Below are 18,333 nucleotides of genomic sequence, written 5' to 3'. Positions count from 1 at the left end.
GGCAAAATTTCATCATTTCTAAGTCTTAAATACCTAGTTGGGAGATTGATTGTGGACCATTGGATGAGGGAGAGATGAATGGATGAGATTTAATCTTGATTCACTTAATGAAACGACGTAGTTTTGAGGCAAAACTACGTAGTTTCGGACCTTTTCAATGGCAGCCCCCTTATCTTGCACTCTTGGCCATTTTTTCTTTCAAATTTGGCCAAATTTCTTCCTTAACCTACTTATTAAACTAAATTTACACCAACAAATAAATTAAATAACTTATTCAAATGATCAATTAACTAGATTGATTCACCAATTGAAAAGTTAGTCGATTCCTAAAATGCCAAATGAAGGAAGAATTATAATTTTTTGGTATTTTCATGATAGAAAATATTCAATTAAGACACAAAATTTGAGAAAAACAATTAAAATAACAAAACACTAATAACTTCAGGAGGTGTTAAAATAGTGCAAAAATTAGGTGTTCATAATCTCCAGGCCGAGTAATGAAGGGACTGGGTATAGATAGCCAAATCTCCATTGTATGTACAAAGTCAACACGTATTTCCTACAAGAATATAATCAAATCTTCAATGTATGAATGAAACTAGCATCCACGATACTCCAACAAATCTCCAATGTATGAATGAAACTAGCATCCACGATACTCCAACAAACAGAACAGAGCGCCACCCTTACGACGGGATACTACTTCGACGCCAGCTTGAAAGTAACATCCTAATGGCTAAGGCCATCGACGAAGAAACGAGTTTGAATTCACTCGAACTACGACGGGATACTACTTCGACGCCAGCTCAAAAGTAACATCCCGGTGGCTAAGGCCACCGACGAAAGATATGAGTTCGATTTCACTCGAACTACGGCAGGATACTACTTTGACGCCAGCTCGAAAGTAACATCCCAAAGGCTAAGGCCATCGTCAAAAAGCAAAATCGGCTTAACAGTTCGACAAATACCCAGAATATCATAAAGATTACAAAGATTACCACTGAATCAACAAAACATTTTCTTCATTACAACATGTTACTAGCACCTATCTTTACAATGCTCAAAGACACCCTTACAAAAATCATGAAGCAAAAGTAAGTACAAACCAAAAATTATGCATCATCCACGGTAGCATACACATCTTCATACCAAGAGTCTGAGGCAAGACGGTTCGCATCATCAGAGTTGATGTCATCCCCGTCAAGCGAAAGAGGGTCGTATCCGCATGCCTCACGAGCTGCACGAGCTTTGGCACGCACATCCTGAAGCTCTACTTCAGATGCCCTCCCGTCAGCATGAAGGGCCTTGTAAACATCAAGCATGGCTTCAGCGTGAACCCACAAATCATATAAACGACGAGGCACGATAGGATCGGCTGAAGCACAAGACGTAGAAGGTTGTGTCGGTGTGCGTCCTCCGCTCTCAGTGATGCCACTTGTCCGGTCAATGCGGATAGCTCTGCCTCCAACTCCTTTACACGCCCCTCAGGCCCCGCTACCTTAAGCTTGAATGCCTCCTTCTCCTTGGTCCGCTCCTACCTACGTACACAGAGGGTAATTTCCAAAACCGCCGCTTCAGAAATAACGGTCGCCAGACTATCGGCACTCACACTCAACTCGCCCTTGAGTTCGCTGATCTCCGCCGCCTTCAAACCCAATTCAATGTTTAATCTAGCCATCCTTGCTTGTAGGTCGACATTCTCAGTCATCACCCCTCTACTTAACTGGAGCTCATCTTCCTTCACCTTAAGAGACGCCTCGAGTTCACTATTGCGGGCAACGACCTTCATGAGATCCTCGTCTCGCTGTCTTAACTCCTCGACCTTGCCCGCCAATTGATCCTCCCTCTGTTTAAGCCCTTCGCGGAATAGTTGGCAATCAGGGTCTTGATTATAAATGTCGGCCATCGCACGATGCTTGGTGCGATATTCTTGATATTTAGAAGACATCTTCCCATAGATGGCCGTCCTCTTCCTTTCCCAGCGCTCGCGCTCAATCTCCACGATAAGGGTCTGGCACAACAAGAAAAAGTTAAAACAAAAAGACAGGCCAAAAATAATAACGCAAACCCAACAAGGTAAAGGAAAAGAAAGATATCTACTCGCAAGGCCATGCCGGCGACGTTCCGAGACAACTCTTTGTCATTCATCGCTCTAAGCGCCTCGCTCTCAGGGGAAGCACATAAAGGGGCTAAAACAGACGCCACCTGATCACAGTTAGACAACAAGTTGTAGTCCCCAGGGACAACTATATGCCGATCAGAACCCTCCACTCTGATCTCTACATGAGTATGGCATTCTAAAAACTCACGAACGTCCCCCGGGTCGACATCCGAACCCGAGCCGTCGCCCTCGATGCGGGGACCCCCTCCGATGTTAGAAGATATGCCACCCTCAGCGGAGCGCATAGAACCACTTCCTGGGTAAACCCCTTCCGTATTGGGGGACCTCCCTGCCAAGATAGCATCGGCCATAAACATGGCACAAGCGCCATCGCGATGCACCCGTCCTACTTTTACCAGTGTCCACAGCCACATCTTTCCCGAGCTCCAATCTCCTCCATTTCCTCACTAACGACTCGTACCCATTAGAGAATTTGTCTGCGAGTTGATGGATCGGTACGGAAGAAGCCTCTTCCATCACGACCATATCGCGAGAATGATCTATCATCTATATCGGTTGAGCACGACCCTTCCGAACGGACTCACTTAGTGTAGACTACATTCCTGCAGCAGCGACAGCCTGTCGAAATGCGGGGACTGGGGCCCTCCACCTAGAAGCTCCTCGACCTGTTATCGTAAAGAGTCATATCAATGGGCAATGGTATACCGTCAATGAGTGATATAGAGGAAGACACTTACTAGATGAAACCCTCGGCCCAAAGCGTTTTACGAAAATAGGCCAGTCTCGAGTATCCACTGCATGGGGGAGCAGACGGGCTACCCAATCCCTTATACCTGCAATAGGGCGAGGTGGACACCCCAAAACTGCAAACTAGAAGTAAACAAATAGTAAGGTAAATGAAGAAGAAACAAAAGAGTAAAACAAGTGGCGACACTTACGGTTCTCGTTCCATCGCTCCGGGAACCTAGCAGGGTCAGATACGATATGTGCGGTTCTGACGAAGAAGTACTTGTGCCAAAATTTATGACTCGCTCGGTCGTCGGTCCCAATCACCATCCCTTTTGTCCCACGGTGCCTCAAATGCACCATGGTACCTCTGTGAAAGCTGGGTGAAAATAAGTGCAGAAGGTGGTGAACGGTAACCTCACACCCCGAAAACTCCGCGTATTTTGTCAACAGCAGGAGTATTTTAAGCGTATGGTATTCATAAAAAGCACAGTACCCAGGCCTACAGGCTTCCACAAAGTCCCTTCCCGCTAGAACCATATCAACATGAGAGGGAATGTTATACTATGCACGGAGAGCATCGATATGAACTTGCTCCGTTTCAGAGAACACAGGGATAGGAGTAGGGGGAGGATCCTTAAGAAAGTCGCTTCGAGACATAGGGTGTCTCGGCAGCAACTCCTCCACGGTAGGAAAGCTATCCCCCTCCTCCACCATTATGCCCTTATCGCCAAAAGGGGGCACCACGGATAACGAAGTGGCGTCAGAAACCCCTTCCCGAGATCGATGTGATCTAAGCATCTCTTCAGCGAAAATGTGATGAAGTTACAGGGAAAGCTAAGAACAAAGAACGGGGGAAGAAGAAGCAGAGAAAACGTTTGAAGCAAACACGGGGGAGATGAGAAAGAATAACAAGAGACGAAATGGCCAAGAGTTTTTGAAAAAACAAACCCTCCCCTATTTATAGGATTGGGTGGCACCAAAATCGAAGTAGGAAGACTGCAAAGTGGCACCAAAATCGAAGCGACAAGCCGTCAGCCCCTATCTCGAAAACATGCATAATGATGACGCATATGGAGATGATGTCATTTATTGATAAGACACACCACCCAGGGTCTTGTTGAGCACGCTAACCCCCATTGTTGGCCAACTCATAACACTCCGTGAAACTAAATTTCTCCACGAAGAATGGATGGTGTCCCCTTATCAAGGACGCACCAAATTGCAACCTCGACAAGCGGATGGACTAACTATATGGGTCCAAATTGGGACAACCACAACCATCGACAAATACGACAGAAGATGAGGTCTTCATAGCTAGACGCCCTGCGAAGGACGGCTGACAGCAAACAGAGGACGGATGACTTTTGCAGTAGTGTAGGCCCCATAGGAGGCATTAGGAATATACTCGCGAATATTCCCTATGGTACGTTTCGAGAGTTCAGAAGGGGGTTGTCCCTTATATATAGTGGGAAAAACATCATGTAAAGGGACTTTTTTCTCTTTCAGCTAAGGATTCTAATTGTAACACCCTTTCGATATTAACGATTGGCATTCTCAATGTGTGATCACTGACCTTCATAAGGTCAACAAATATTTCCCATTGTGTTCATCGTTTATACCTTTTGTTCTAGAGTTCATTATACTCAACTAAGATTTACCCCTTCACTCTCTTTGATTGATTTGTTCAAAAAGGTTCCAATATCTTTTGAATCAAACAGGCTTCAGATACTATAGTTTATCATCTGTAGAACATAGAAAAAGATAAGTCTGTCACTATCACGAAATAATCACTTGAAAATGACTTGTAATGAATTTAAGCCACCAAGAAAAAAAAGAGAACTAGCTTGCTTTCTTTCAGCAGAAATCATGTGGGAAAAAAGTAAAATACATATAGCAGATAAAGTAATAACGACTCCATAGTAGATATTTTAGACCAAAATTTCAGGTCAAACATGTGACAGGTTGGCACCCGGTGCCGTACTGGCCGAGCAAACCACTCTGTAACTCGTGATCCTTCGACATAAACTAGAACATACTCATTCTTTCTGTAAACTATCATTGGCCAACGTGGCCACAACTCGTTATACTCAAAACATATCTATATGTACAGGCCGAGGAGGCCACTATGAGTATCGGCACTGAACAACCTAGAAGGAAACATAAACGAGGGCCGACCAGACCACCTACATACTGTACATAAAGAACCCGTGTCTACAAAGCCTCTATGAGTATCTGGCATCAAAACATGGTCGGGACAGGGTCCTAGCCTACCCATAAGTTTGTAGCAAAGCTTTGACACCATGACTTATAGACTCGGCTGCACTTCGAATGAAGTGGAGTCTTACCAATCCTTTGTTAAATGCTAACCTCGTCTACTATGAGGGCCCGTCAAACTGATTACCTACACTTGCGGGCATGAGTGCAAAGTCCACAACAAAAAGGACGTCAGTACGAATAATGTACCGAGTATGTAAGGCTGAACTGAAACATAACAATAAGACAACATCAATGAGAGTTATAAAAATCAACCTGAATCCTTGAAGTGCCATTGAGGGCCATGATATGCATACTAATTATACTTATATATTTAATGCCTCTCTTTGGGACTATTATCCATGCCGTAACATGACTGTCCAACTGATCAGTGCTAACTGTATGATCTGCCATAGCTCGATGGTAAACGCATGACTGCCCAACCGGCCGTAGCTCAGTGATAAAAACATGACTACCTAAAACAATCACTTGTAAGACGAACTCATGTGGGCTTCAGATACTACAGTTTATCATCTGTAGAACATAGAAAAAGATAAGTCTGTCACTATCACGAAATAATCACCTGAAAATGACTTGTAAAGAATTATAAGCCACCAACAAAAAGAAAAAGAGAACTAGCTTGTTTCTTTCAGTAGAAATCATGTGGAGAAAAATTAAAATACATATACCAGAATAACGACTCCATAATATATAATTTAGACCAAAAAATTTCAGGTCAAACATGTGACAAGTTGGCACCCGGTGTCGCACTGACCCGAGTAAATCACTCTGTAACTCATGATCGTTTGACGTAAACTAGAACATACATAGGCCGACTTGGCTAAACTCATTCTTTCTGTAAACTATTATGGCCCAACCAACCATAGCTCGGTGGTAAAGTAGGAATACCATAGCCATGCCCTTATAGATATGGTACATGCGTATATAATGTCATTACTCGTTTACATATATACCTACAATGCATGAAGAACCTTTTAGGATCATTAGGACATCTTTCGGAATGACTTATAGTCGTTCACCCTCCAATTATGTTATGAATATTGACATATTTATCGTATGCCTCAATAGGGACTTAGGAATATATCTAGATATGCTTTGCATTACATTTCATAAGAATGAATAACATAGACATCCTCAACTACTAAAAGTAGAACTATTTATGGAATAACATTACGTTTACTTTTTTGTCACTTGGTTCATGCCAAATAAATGAAGGATTAGACTTAAGATACCTTTGTTGATTACAACTCAATATACACCGCCTGTAGTACCTCAATCAACATCATCAGAACTATGGTTAATAACATTGAAGAACTCAAAAAATATTTCTAAGCTAGTAGCTCTCTTACGGAAAATTGGGCAGCACTTTCCCTTATTTTCTCACTTCCCCGATTCAAAACAACACCAAACAACAATATCAACAACCAACCTATCCATTCAGCCCCTCAACAACGTAAGAACAATTCCACAATTCAAACAATAGTACAATGAGCGACAAGCTCGATTTATGATTAAACAACTAAAGTTTAAGACCCGTTCTTTCTTACAAAATTTATTAATACTAACCACAACATATTCAATTATCCCTACTGATTTCTAGCCATAATACTATTTTAAAACAACTTCATAAGAGTCTCACAAGTTCAACATTCAAAACTGATTTTTCAAATTACTAAAACATGTTTCCGACTTTTTTTTTCTTTCAATTCAAGCAACACAACCAACGGTACATTATTAAGCCTCTTCTCATGTAAACCAGCCATGAATTCAACTTGAAAATAAGTTCACAATACCTCAGCAAATATGCAATAACAACAACATGCTAATCCTTTCGAAACTTATAAGTTCTAGTCCGTATAACCGAGCTACAACTCGTAGAAATCTCTATATTTGTAAGTGATTTGGACACCTATTCATCAATTTGTAAGTGATTATGGACGAGTAAGGTCGTGATTAGTGGTGGCAAAATGGATAAAAATATCCATCCATATTATCCACTAAAAGATGAGTTGTATAATGAACTTTTTAAAAATGGATAAAATATGGATAAGATCCATATTATCTACTTTAAAAATGAATACTTAATGGTCTACTAATAGATTTAACTTTTATATTTGCAAAGACTTAAATTTGGGGTTCCTCAAATTTGGGAGACAAGAAATTTGTTTACCTTGAAAATATGAGTAAAAATTAAATTTGATTTGTGGTTTTAAAAATATGTGATTTAGTTCAATACCGATTAATAATCAAGAAGTATGAAGTATAAATGAACGAAATGAGTGAATCAAACCAGTGTTACCACACAGTATCGTCCTCGAGCTTAGTAACCTCGAGATGAACCAAGAACAATAAATTAAGAACAGTAAAGAGAAAAGTCAAGTCTGATAAACAATGAGCCAGAAAAATAAGATAGTATATTCTTTGCCAATGATTAGATGGTGTTTTCAAATGATTGGGGTCCCCTTTATATAATAGGGGAGCCCAAAATAACGTACATTCCTATTTACAGTAAGGAATCTTATTGGGACAGCTGTCTAACCGCCTAGTACGGGTTTGTACAATTCTATTCCGGGATTTGCGCCATGATTTTGGGGACGTGGCAGGAATCTCGCTCATTCTATTACGATCCATAACGGCATTATTTCGAAGTCGAGCATGCTCGGCTTCGACATCCATCATGCTTCAATCTTCGAGCACTGCACTCTGTCTTCGAGATTGAGTCTGGTCCATCGAGCTCGAACTCGACCTTTCCTGAACTCTAGCTTAAAAGCGATCCCTCAAGCCCGGGAAATGGGGCATACCTGATTTCGACCGTATACAAATAGTCCCCGCGTTTCTTAGAGTAAAATGATAAATTTGAACCTCGATTCTCTGGAATCTCTTATGATGATGCTATTCCTGTGACGTAGGCGCTCAAAGTGACCGGAATGTCCCGTCGATTCGCTTCCCCAAAACATTAAATGCACACCAGTAATGGTCGACCACTAGCATCGCCGAACCGTCGCCTCTCATCTATAAATATGGAGTTTCTTCTTTGAACCAAAAACTTTACCTATTCATTGCATTTACTCTGCTCACTTTTCCCCTTCATCTCTTTCTCCTCTCGCTACTTTTACTCCGATCACCGGAAAACTACTCCGATCACCGGAAAATGCCAAGATCCCATAAAACATCACGCTCTGTTACCGCATGTACTCCTGAGTTTAAATCTATGGCTAAAACTTCCAAAATAGTCCCCCAAAAAGAGAAAGCATCATCTTCTTCCACTGCTCGGCCGGCCAAACCGGTGGTGCCGCCGGCTCTTCACGAAATCAGCCCCGATCCTTGTGTGATAAAGAAGGACTTCAATGTTGAGAATCCCCCGATATTCCAAGCCGATGCAAACATATATCTCGATATTAGTTCAATATCAAAGAAGTACCTCAAAGCCATAAAGAGGGACTGCGGCTGGGGAGACGAGCTCGTGGTTCAGATCCTGAGCCCCGAGGAAAGCATCACTACCCACGTGGAGGGGTTCTTAAGTGTTTACACTTACCCTTTTACATCGGGCCCCTCGATCCGATAGTGATCGATTTTTGCAAAACGTACGGAGTCACCCTCGGCCAAATCCACCCCTCTTTTTGGCGCATCATGATCATGCTGCGATATTTTTTTGGTAAGGCTGTGGGATTGGAGTTTACCCTCAACCATCTCATTTGGCTGTGTCGGCCTCAATTATTTCGAGGGCTCATCAAACTTCAACGCCGATCAAAAAAGGCTTTCTTCACTAGTAATGACGAGGACAAAGATTGAGGCTGGATGAGCCGGTTTATCAGAGTGAGGATTTTGGATGTCATCCCTAGGGGAAAGATGCCATTCCCGGAGAGGTGGAACTTTAATCGTAAGTGAACTCCTTTTCCAAATACCTATTCATATTCTGCTTTCATGTTTCATAATGCCTTTGCCCTTTTTGCAGTCGTTGCTTGGACGCCCCACGCGGTCCCCGACCTCGAGGATTGGGTACGAAAATTAGCTGCAATCTCATCGTACGATGAGCGCAAATGGCGCGAATTATCGAAGGGCAAATGGGAGGCCAAACATCATGGTAAATTCTCTTCTCAGGTTTTTTATTATTTGATAACTAGGGATTCTAGTCCATTTTACACTCCTTTTTACTTGAGTTTTGATTAAAAATGTATACAAATAGTCCCAAAGGCTTACATGTTGTACTTGTTTGCATGGTTTGGTCAAGAAAGTGACAAGAGGTCAAAACCAGTTCAAAAAGGAGTGAAACCTACACAAGTACCAAGAACAAGTCAAAGCACTACTGCAGCATAAAATCTACTACAACTGCAACAGACCCACCGCGGTCGCACTCCATTTAGTGCGGTCCGCGGTGAGGAGATTCAAAGAGTTGCAAAATTTGGAAGCTCAAGCACTGCGGTCCGCGGTAGATTCTTCGCGGCCACAGTAGCCTCACCGCGGCCGCAATCCATTTTATGCGGTCCGCGGAGAGGAGATTCAGAGAGCTGGGAGTTTTGAAGATTGGAAGCCATCGCGGCCGCAATCCATTTTTTGCGGTCTGCGATGAAGCCACTGCGACATCCATTTTATGCTGTCCGAGGTAGATAGATTCAGAGACTCAGAAATCAAGCCAAAAAGCCTCACTACGGCCGCGTTGCATTTTCCGTGGTCCGCAGTACCTCCGTCAGGGGTATTCTTGTCTAGAAAATTCAGCCTTGTATAAATACCCTTTTTCAAATTTTTAGGGCATCTAACTTTTAGCTGAGCACGTGAACGGTGGTTTTAGCCTATTTTGAGTAATTTTATAGTTGGTTTAACATTGAATCTTCAATTCTTAGTTTGTAATCATATTATATGGGCTATTCTTCATCTAAATATCTGTTTTCCTCTATTATTATGAGTAGCTAGACCCATTAGCTAGGGTTGTGGCTCAACCCTAGTGTGGGTGTTTGATGGGTCTTTTGTTCTAAGGCTTAGATGTTTATGGGTGGTTGATATTTGAACTGATTTGTGCTTTCCATGTTGAGTTAGTGGTTGCAAACACTAATTTGTGCCTATTTGACTTGGTTCTTCTTGAGAAAGAGAGCTTGAGTCTAGGGAATTTAGTTCAACAAGGAATTGGGGCATATTCAAGAGATTGATAGCCCCAATTAAAGGGTTAAATCTAGAGATAGTAATACCCGACTTGAGCCTACATTTCTTGCATAATTTTGACACCCAATTGGTCTTGAGAAAGTCAATTAGGGCAAAGCCACTCAAGCTACCGAGAGGTATAGAGTGAGTAGTGTCGTGCATTGCCTGTATCGCAATCTGCAAACATAACAGCTTTGCCATAGGCTCTAGAACCCGCCAAGTATTCACCTAGGAGAAAGTCACTTCCCTAGTGCCTTGTTAACCATTTAGAAAACCTTACAAGCATTCATACTTAGCTTAATTTCGCATATCATTAGCATAAAATTAGAAGTAACAAACAAACAAATATGATTGGAAGTGTAATCAAGAGCACTACGCACTGCTAGATTAGATAGAAATCCAACTCCAAGCATTGCTCTAGCTCCCTACGGATTCGATCCCGACCTTCTCGGGTAAAAGCTGCATCGACCGCTCTTGCCACTTTGTAGTGGTTTAGGGTTGGACCCGATCACTTTTTGAGGGTTGGACGCGATCACTTTTTGGCACCGTTGCCAGGGAGCTAATGATTTTGGCTATCTATCTAAATAGTTTTGTGTATTATTTTTTTCCCTTCTGTGATGCTAACTTGTGTGTGACGCCAATTCAGGTAGAATGGCGGCAAACAAAAACAATGACCCTCTTGGAAACATGGTTCAGGGGCAGGAGGTTGATGATAACGAAGATGAGGAGGTGCCTCTAGTGCCTCAAGGACAAAGGAGAGGCCGCCAGGCCAATGCTAATGATAATGTTCCAGACCCTCCCCCGCCACCTCCAAGAGTGGCTCCTCGGGTGCTTCCCAACCAAGGGTATGCGAGTGAAATTGTCCCACCCCATATCCGGGCGGGCAATTTTCAAATTACCAATGTGATGCTGACCTTGTTGGAGCAGCGAGGGTATTTCACAGGTGCTCCCTATCAGAATGCTTACAAGCACCTTAAGGGTTTCGTGGATACCTGTTGGGGGAGCAAGCAAACAAACGTGTCAGAGGATGCACTTCGGTTGAGACTATTCCCTTTTTCACTAAGAGGGAAGCTTTGGACTGGCTTGAACGTCTTCCCAACCATTCCATCACTACTTGGGATGAGTTGGCGGATAAATTCACTGCGAAGTTTTTCTTACCGGGGCACATGGAACCTTTGAGGGTTGAAATCTTAGCTTTCAAATAGGATCCCAACGAACCACTACACGAGATTTGGGAGAGATACCGGACTATGGTAAAGGAGTGTCCCAACAATGATATGACTGAGGCAATGATACAACAGACATTCTACTGAGGCAGTGAACCAACTCACCGGGGGCAATTTTATGAACACACTGTGTGATCAAGCTTGTGAGATATTGGATGAGATGGCGGACACTTCTTCCGCTTGGAAAAGTAGAGCAAACGTGCCACAGGGTGACCCCACGGTCATTCACTTGCATAAGGAGCTCCATGATCATGGACAGGCAATCGCAGAACTTACAACAACAATGAACCAGCTAGCAAAGGCACAAGTACAACAGGTTCAAACTCCACGACAAGTGAATGCTATGGAGGGTGTCAACATGTTAGTGAACAAAAGAAGACAAAGAGGGCAACAAAACTAAGGGAATTCGGATCAATATGATCAAGATAGTGGTGGGTTCCAATATGATGGGTATGATGAGCAGAATGACGAAGTGCAGTACGTGAATAACTATCAAGGCCAAAGGGGCGATTCTTCTAACCAACAACAACAATGGAGATCCCAAGGCAATTGGGGAAATCAACAACAACAAGGGAACAATAATTGGGGGAACGACAACCAAAATCCAAATTGGGGTAACCAAAACAATAATCAAAACAATCAGGGTAATTGGGGTAACAACAACAACAACTGGGGTGGAAACAACAATCAGGGTTGTTGGAACAATAACAATTAGGGAAATCGGGGGCAAGGCTTTCAAAGGCCCCCGATGTATCAACAACCAAACAATCCACTCCCATTTCCATCCCAAGGTTCTAGTTCATCCAACAAAGACATGGGGAGAATCGAGATGAAGCTTGAACAGATGATGAAAAAGAATGCTGACTCCGATGCTCAATTGGCATCCCACAATACCTCAATCAGGAACTTGGAGGTTCAACTAGGCCAAATCTCACAATCCTTGAATACTCGCCCTAAGGGGGCTCTACCTAGTGATACGGTAGTCAACCCGAAGGGTGGGAACAATACCGGGCATGCAATGGCGGTAACTACAAGAAGCGGACGAGGCGGTGATGTGAACGCCTCCAAACAAAAAGAAAATTTGAGTGATGAAGTTGAGTTGCAAGAGGATGAGATCCCTTTGGTGGTTGAGAATGTGATTGATGAGAACTTGAATGAAGAAGTGAGGATTGATATCAAAGATACCGAGGTGGTGTGAGCACGTGATTTTTGCCCCATATGAATTACTCCCACAAATTCAAAACAAAATATTTTTGGAAACTGGGAACTGGTTTCCGACCAAGACGCTATTAACTGGTCGAGTTTCGTTGATTGCCTCATTCAGCGAGTTGTTTCAATTCGTTGATTCAAGTCCGGTCAAATAGGTACTCCCCTCTCTTTTCTTTCGATTCTGTTTTTTTTATTTGTTTTTCTCTCATGTTTTGTTACTTCGTTCCCGTTTCTTTTTATTTGGAATAGTTTTAGTTTGTTTAGGGTCGTTGATGTTCAATTGGTTAATAGCATAGACTTAGGGTTAATTATTAAAATCATTCAAGTCCAGATTACTTCTGTGTTGGTTGTTAATTGATGATTTGAAGTTGTTCGAATGTTCTGGGCTGGTTTTGGTCTAATTTTGATGCTGTGGTTATGGGCTAGGCAGCCTAAACCCAAGTTTATTGCTAAGAGTGAGCATGAGGGCCTGGCAGAGTAATTAAGGGACATTTGGGGGGGAAATTTAGGTAATTGGGGAGGGGAATATTTTGATAACAGATTTAGAAGCTTCTAGGAAGCTGGGTGGGTGGGGGGGGGCTTAAAATGAGTTTCAGATTTTTAACTAAGGACTAAGTGGCAAAAATAAAAATTCAAAAAGGGCTAATTGTGAAATCTGATCTCCCTTTGGTTGCCCTATTGCCTTGCCTATAAAGGCATCTTATTCATGCCTTGAAAGGCAGACTGGGAAGAGAATGGAAGAGCTAAAAAATATAAAAATAGAGACAGCTGACTGGTTGAAAGAATTACTGTTTTATTTTCTGAGAATTCGTGAGGTTTTTGATTTCTAGAGTGATTTCTGATTCTAGTAGCTGAAATGGATTAAATCTGGTTTTCAAAGTTTGGTTTGGGACTGCTTCTTCTACTGCTTCATACCAATTTTCTTTGGTTTAAGTTGTTTATTGAAACTGGTGTTGCTCTGCCGTGGTTCCTGCTGATACCTCACTTCTCTGTTTCTTTTTTACTTCCAGCTACATATCCCTGACCTTAAGCATGTAAGGATTGATTCATGAAGTGTTTCTTTGTTGAGGAAAAATGAATATGTTCTCTGTTATTAGATGTTCTCATTTTTAGTTTCTCTCCCAGTTTGTCTTGTCGATTTTATCTCTGCATGTTTAGAGTGAGATTGTGCTTTGAATGATGAGTTTTACATTGAAACTGTAATGGGATATCATGTAGCATTTACTAATTTTCACCTATTTAATTCTTAGGCTCTATTGTTGTTAAAAGTGTCCGTTAAATTTAAGACCCATGAATATGTCCTTAGGTTCAGATTACTTGAATGTTTTTTTAGTCAGAAGTTGCTAGAGTTAAGATTGAGCATGTGTTTGAAAGCTGAAGCCATTGAATTTTGTTTCCCCTGTTGGTTTAATCTTATTTGAGAGTGGTAAAAATGAAAGAAGTAATGGAATATATGAATGAGGTTTGGCTTGGTTAGATATGCAAAGGTTGTGTTATAAGCTCGAATCATAAAGGTAGGGGTCCCTGTGGTGTGAGGCTAAAATCGAACTAAGTATGCTTTAAATGTTTGATCACCATGGAACTTTATATAATTTCATTTACTGTTCATACAGATTAAGCGAGGTTTTTGTTTGTTTGCAATTTCATTTTGCATCAACAATTTGTTAAGTAATTGCAATTGTTTTCCTTTTGTCCTTGCAGTTAGCAAAAGTTTGTTTAAGATTATTTTGATAATATGTTCCTAACCCTTTGCGATTGGATTTGTTCAGCACTATATGCTTGTATTCCCAGTAGCTAGTACATTTCGCTTTGTCAATTTCATTTGGCTCCTGATGTATCTCGATCTACTGTTCTAATTACAATACATCAATAGAATGAGTTTTCATAGGCTACTAATTTAATTTAGTTCATATAGTCCGAGGCGTGCCACCCACAGTTTAATTATACGTGGCCCAAGTATTAATTTCATAACTTAGATATAAAAATGGTTAATGTTCGTAGAAAAGCCTTTAGGGCCATTTAAAACACAATTGTGATTGTGTATACGTCCGCGTAACATAATTACGATTAAAAGAAAACAAAAAGGAGTATGCGTTCGCGCAACTTTGGCCAAACTTCTTAATAATAATAATATAGCATTATTAATTGTGGACACGTTCGCGTGACATGATTTTGACGCGCCAAACAAATGGGTATACGTACGCATAACCCGTTTTAATTTAAAAGCGGTAAGAGGTAAAAACACATAGGTTCTAAAATCAGGAATTTGACAATTTAATAAGCCAAGTATGATCAAAGCGACCGTGCTAGAACCACGGAATTCGGGAGTGCGTAACACCTTCTCACGGGTTAACAGAATTCCTTACTCGGATTTTTGGTTCGCGGACTGTATTACAGAGTCATTCTTTTCCTCGATTCGGGATTCAATCTGGTGACTTGGGACACCATTAAATCTCCCAAGTGGAGACTCTGAAGCTTCTAATAATATAATCCCGTTTCGATTGTCCTTTAGTTGGAAATAACCCTTTTATACCCTTCCGGGGGTGTAGGAAAAGGAGGTGTGACAGCTCTGGCGACTCTGCTGGGGACAAGAACCCAGAACTTCCGGTTCAGGGTTCAAGAATTCGAGCTTGTTTTATGATTTTTACTTGGCTTCATTTATTGTTGATATTACTATATTCTCTGAACCTTCTTGTGCTAAATGCTATCTGTTTATCGCTTTACTATTGTTGAATTGTATATAATTGTCTTCTTACGCCACCCCTCTGAGTCTTCTGAAAATGATGCATACGTTCGCGTAGCCCGCTTTTTCTGTAGAAATTATACCAAATAGAGCGAGGCTGGGCAAGCGACAAGGCCGGGAAGACTTTAGTGCTCCCGGTACGTCGCCCACTCCTAGGCCCCAGTTGTCCGCTCGGGTACCCGAAGTCTAGACCAAAACCCCATGATTTAAACCTAGAAAAACACAGCTTCATGCCAGATCCCTAGTAGGAGCGCTTGTTTGCATCACGTGCATTTGACTTAGGGGACTCAACATAGGGGTTGGGTCCGTCTAGGACAGGTGTACCCAAAATAACAGACCATCCTGATGCATTCTATGTGCTATGTGAACATTTATTTGTTTCGGCTTGCATGCTGACCGGCTAGGGAAAATAAAGCAAAAAGGAAAACCAAGAGTGATGTAAGGAAGAAATAAAGCCCGGTTCTAAAGAAAAACCCAATATTTGAAAATATCCCGAAACTCTGCCAAAAAAAAAGTTATTTCAAAAGAGTCAAAGCTGCCCAAACTACGCCAGTTTGATTCTCACAGGGTGTGGGATACGTAGGCAACCCCCATCGGGTCCAACTTCCTTTTAGAAATATAGCCCAAAAAGAACAAAAATTTTATTATTATTTTAAATAAGTAAGGTGATGCCATTCTTGTCAAAAATAGCCGAATGTCCCCAAAAGGGCGCCAGAAGGCTGTGTTTGCAAGAACCGCCGCCTTTGGTCATTTTTCAAGGTGTTGGCCGGTTAGCGAACACAACCTTAAAATCTTCTTCCTCGAGGTGCTGAAAGGCCGTATTGGCAAAGCCGGATATTTTTATGAAAATTTTGAAAAAATAGTGATAACTTTTTGAGTCAAAATGAGTCTTGATTTTTCTCCTGTTAATTTCCTTTTTGAGCATGTTGGTTTTTATGGTAAAAATTCGGTAGGATGAGTCGTTGTAGTCAAAATATTTTATTTTTATTTGAAAATCCCAAAATGTTTTATTATTTATTTTTATCCTCCAGAACTACGCTCGGTCTGATTCATGCGGGGTCATGATACATATGCAATCTCCATAGGATTTGACCATAACCAAAAGAAAGAAAAGAGTGATAAAAAAAAGAGGAAAAGAAAAAGAGAGGAAAAATAAGAGCAAAAAGAAAAGGAAAAGAGAGAAAATAAGAAACCGTGAGGAGGAAACAATGGCAAAATAAGAAAGAAAAATGAGAGAATAAAAACAAAGAAAGGGCAAAGGAAAGAATGAAAAGAAAAAAGAGAAGGAAAAACAGAAAAAGAAAAAGAAGTTGTAAACGAAAATAAGGAAAGCCGGGATGACGCAAGCAACCGATCAAATGCATAATGGAAACGGTTAACTGCTTAGGTGCATTCATTCCCCAAATGTGCGGTTGCCTGTCTGTTAAGCTCTAATCACTAACAAGTTGGTTGTTGACAATTCAGTACAGAAAGGTGGTTGGTTTGTGGTTCCCGAAATAGTAACTCCTCTCCATAACATAAAGTCAAAAGGCAATGGCAGACAACAACAGAACTGAGTTGGTTGATATCGGGGCCCGAAAGCAGTTGGTGGAACAGGACAATAGGTTGGTTGAAGAGGTAAAGATGTTAAGACAACACATGGCAGACATGTATCAGGCTTGGATGACTGGGAAGGCACCACCCCCGCCACCACTTAGCTTCCTAGATGCTGCGCTTACCCAAGCTCCGGTCTCAATACCAGATGATCCTCCATACTCTCCAGATCCACCCGCTTATCTCCAAGCTCATGATGCCCAATATTACCCCTCAGAGGTTGCCCCCAAGCTTCCCTACTCATACAAACAGGGCCCGCAGGATGAGCCTCATGTTGAAAATGAAAGGTTCACAGGAAGAGAAGGGAAAGATGGGATACCCAGGAGGCTGAAAGGCATAGAACAATACTTGACGAACAAGCAAGGAAGGGGAGACCAAGGTAGCATGGCTTACAAAGAATTGTCTGTGTCCCCGGACGTTCGCCTGCCCGCGGGGTTCAAGGTGCCAAAATTTAACTTGTACGATGGGTGTGGAGATCCGGTAGCCCACTTGAGGGTCTATTGCAGTGAAATGAGAAGCGTTGGAGAGAAAGATGACCTGTTGATGGCATATTTCAGTAAGAGCTTGACTGGGGTAGCTTTGGACTGGCATACTCGTCAAGATATTGGTAAGTGGCCTACATTGGGTGACATGGCTCAAGATTTTGTTCGACACTTTCAATACAAATCAGGTGTTACCCCAGACCACTCCTCCCTATCTAAAATGGAAAAGAAACCGGAGGAAGGATTTAGAGAGTTTGGGCTCAGATGGAGGGAGCAGGCTGCTCGAGTCAATACCCCGATTGGTGAAAAAGAAATGGTTGAGCTTTTCCTACAAGCCCAGGGGCCCATCTACTTCAGTCATTTGATCCCGGCCATGGGAAAGCCTTTCAATGATGTGTTAAAAATGGGGGAGCTAGTAGAAGAGGGAATCAAGTCAGGCAAAATCATGAGTTGTTCGAAAGACATTCAGAACATCCCAGTAAGCTGCGGTGGAAGAAAGAGAAACAGAAAAGATGATCCGATGGGCTTTCCCGATCAACATTTCCAGCCTCGACATCGTCCCCATGGATATCCTTGTGCGCCGGATGATCTTCCCCAAGGCCACTTCTCTCCACAGAATTCCCAAAGTCATACATCACTTTCCCAGTACCCAGCTCCACAAAATACCTATCTACCCCCACGAGCCTACCGAAAACCCCCTGGATCGGGTTTCCGGCCCAATCAAGCCTTTAAGAATGAGAGGTTACGGAAGAAGAAAACCTTCACTCCATTGGGAGAGTCATATGCCAGTCTGTTCCAGAAGCTAAGGAAATTGGACAT

This window comes from Nicotiana attenuata, chromosome 12 (genome assembly GCF_001879085.1).
Source record: "Nicotiana attenuata strain UT chromosome 12, NIATTr2, whole genome shotgun sequence".
In the NCBI taxonomy this organism is placed as follows: Eukaryota; Viridiplantae; Streptophyta; class Magnoliopsida; order Solanales; family Solanaceae; genus Nicotiana; species Nicotiana attenuata.
This window is presented reverse-complemented; position numbering follows the sequence as displayed.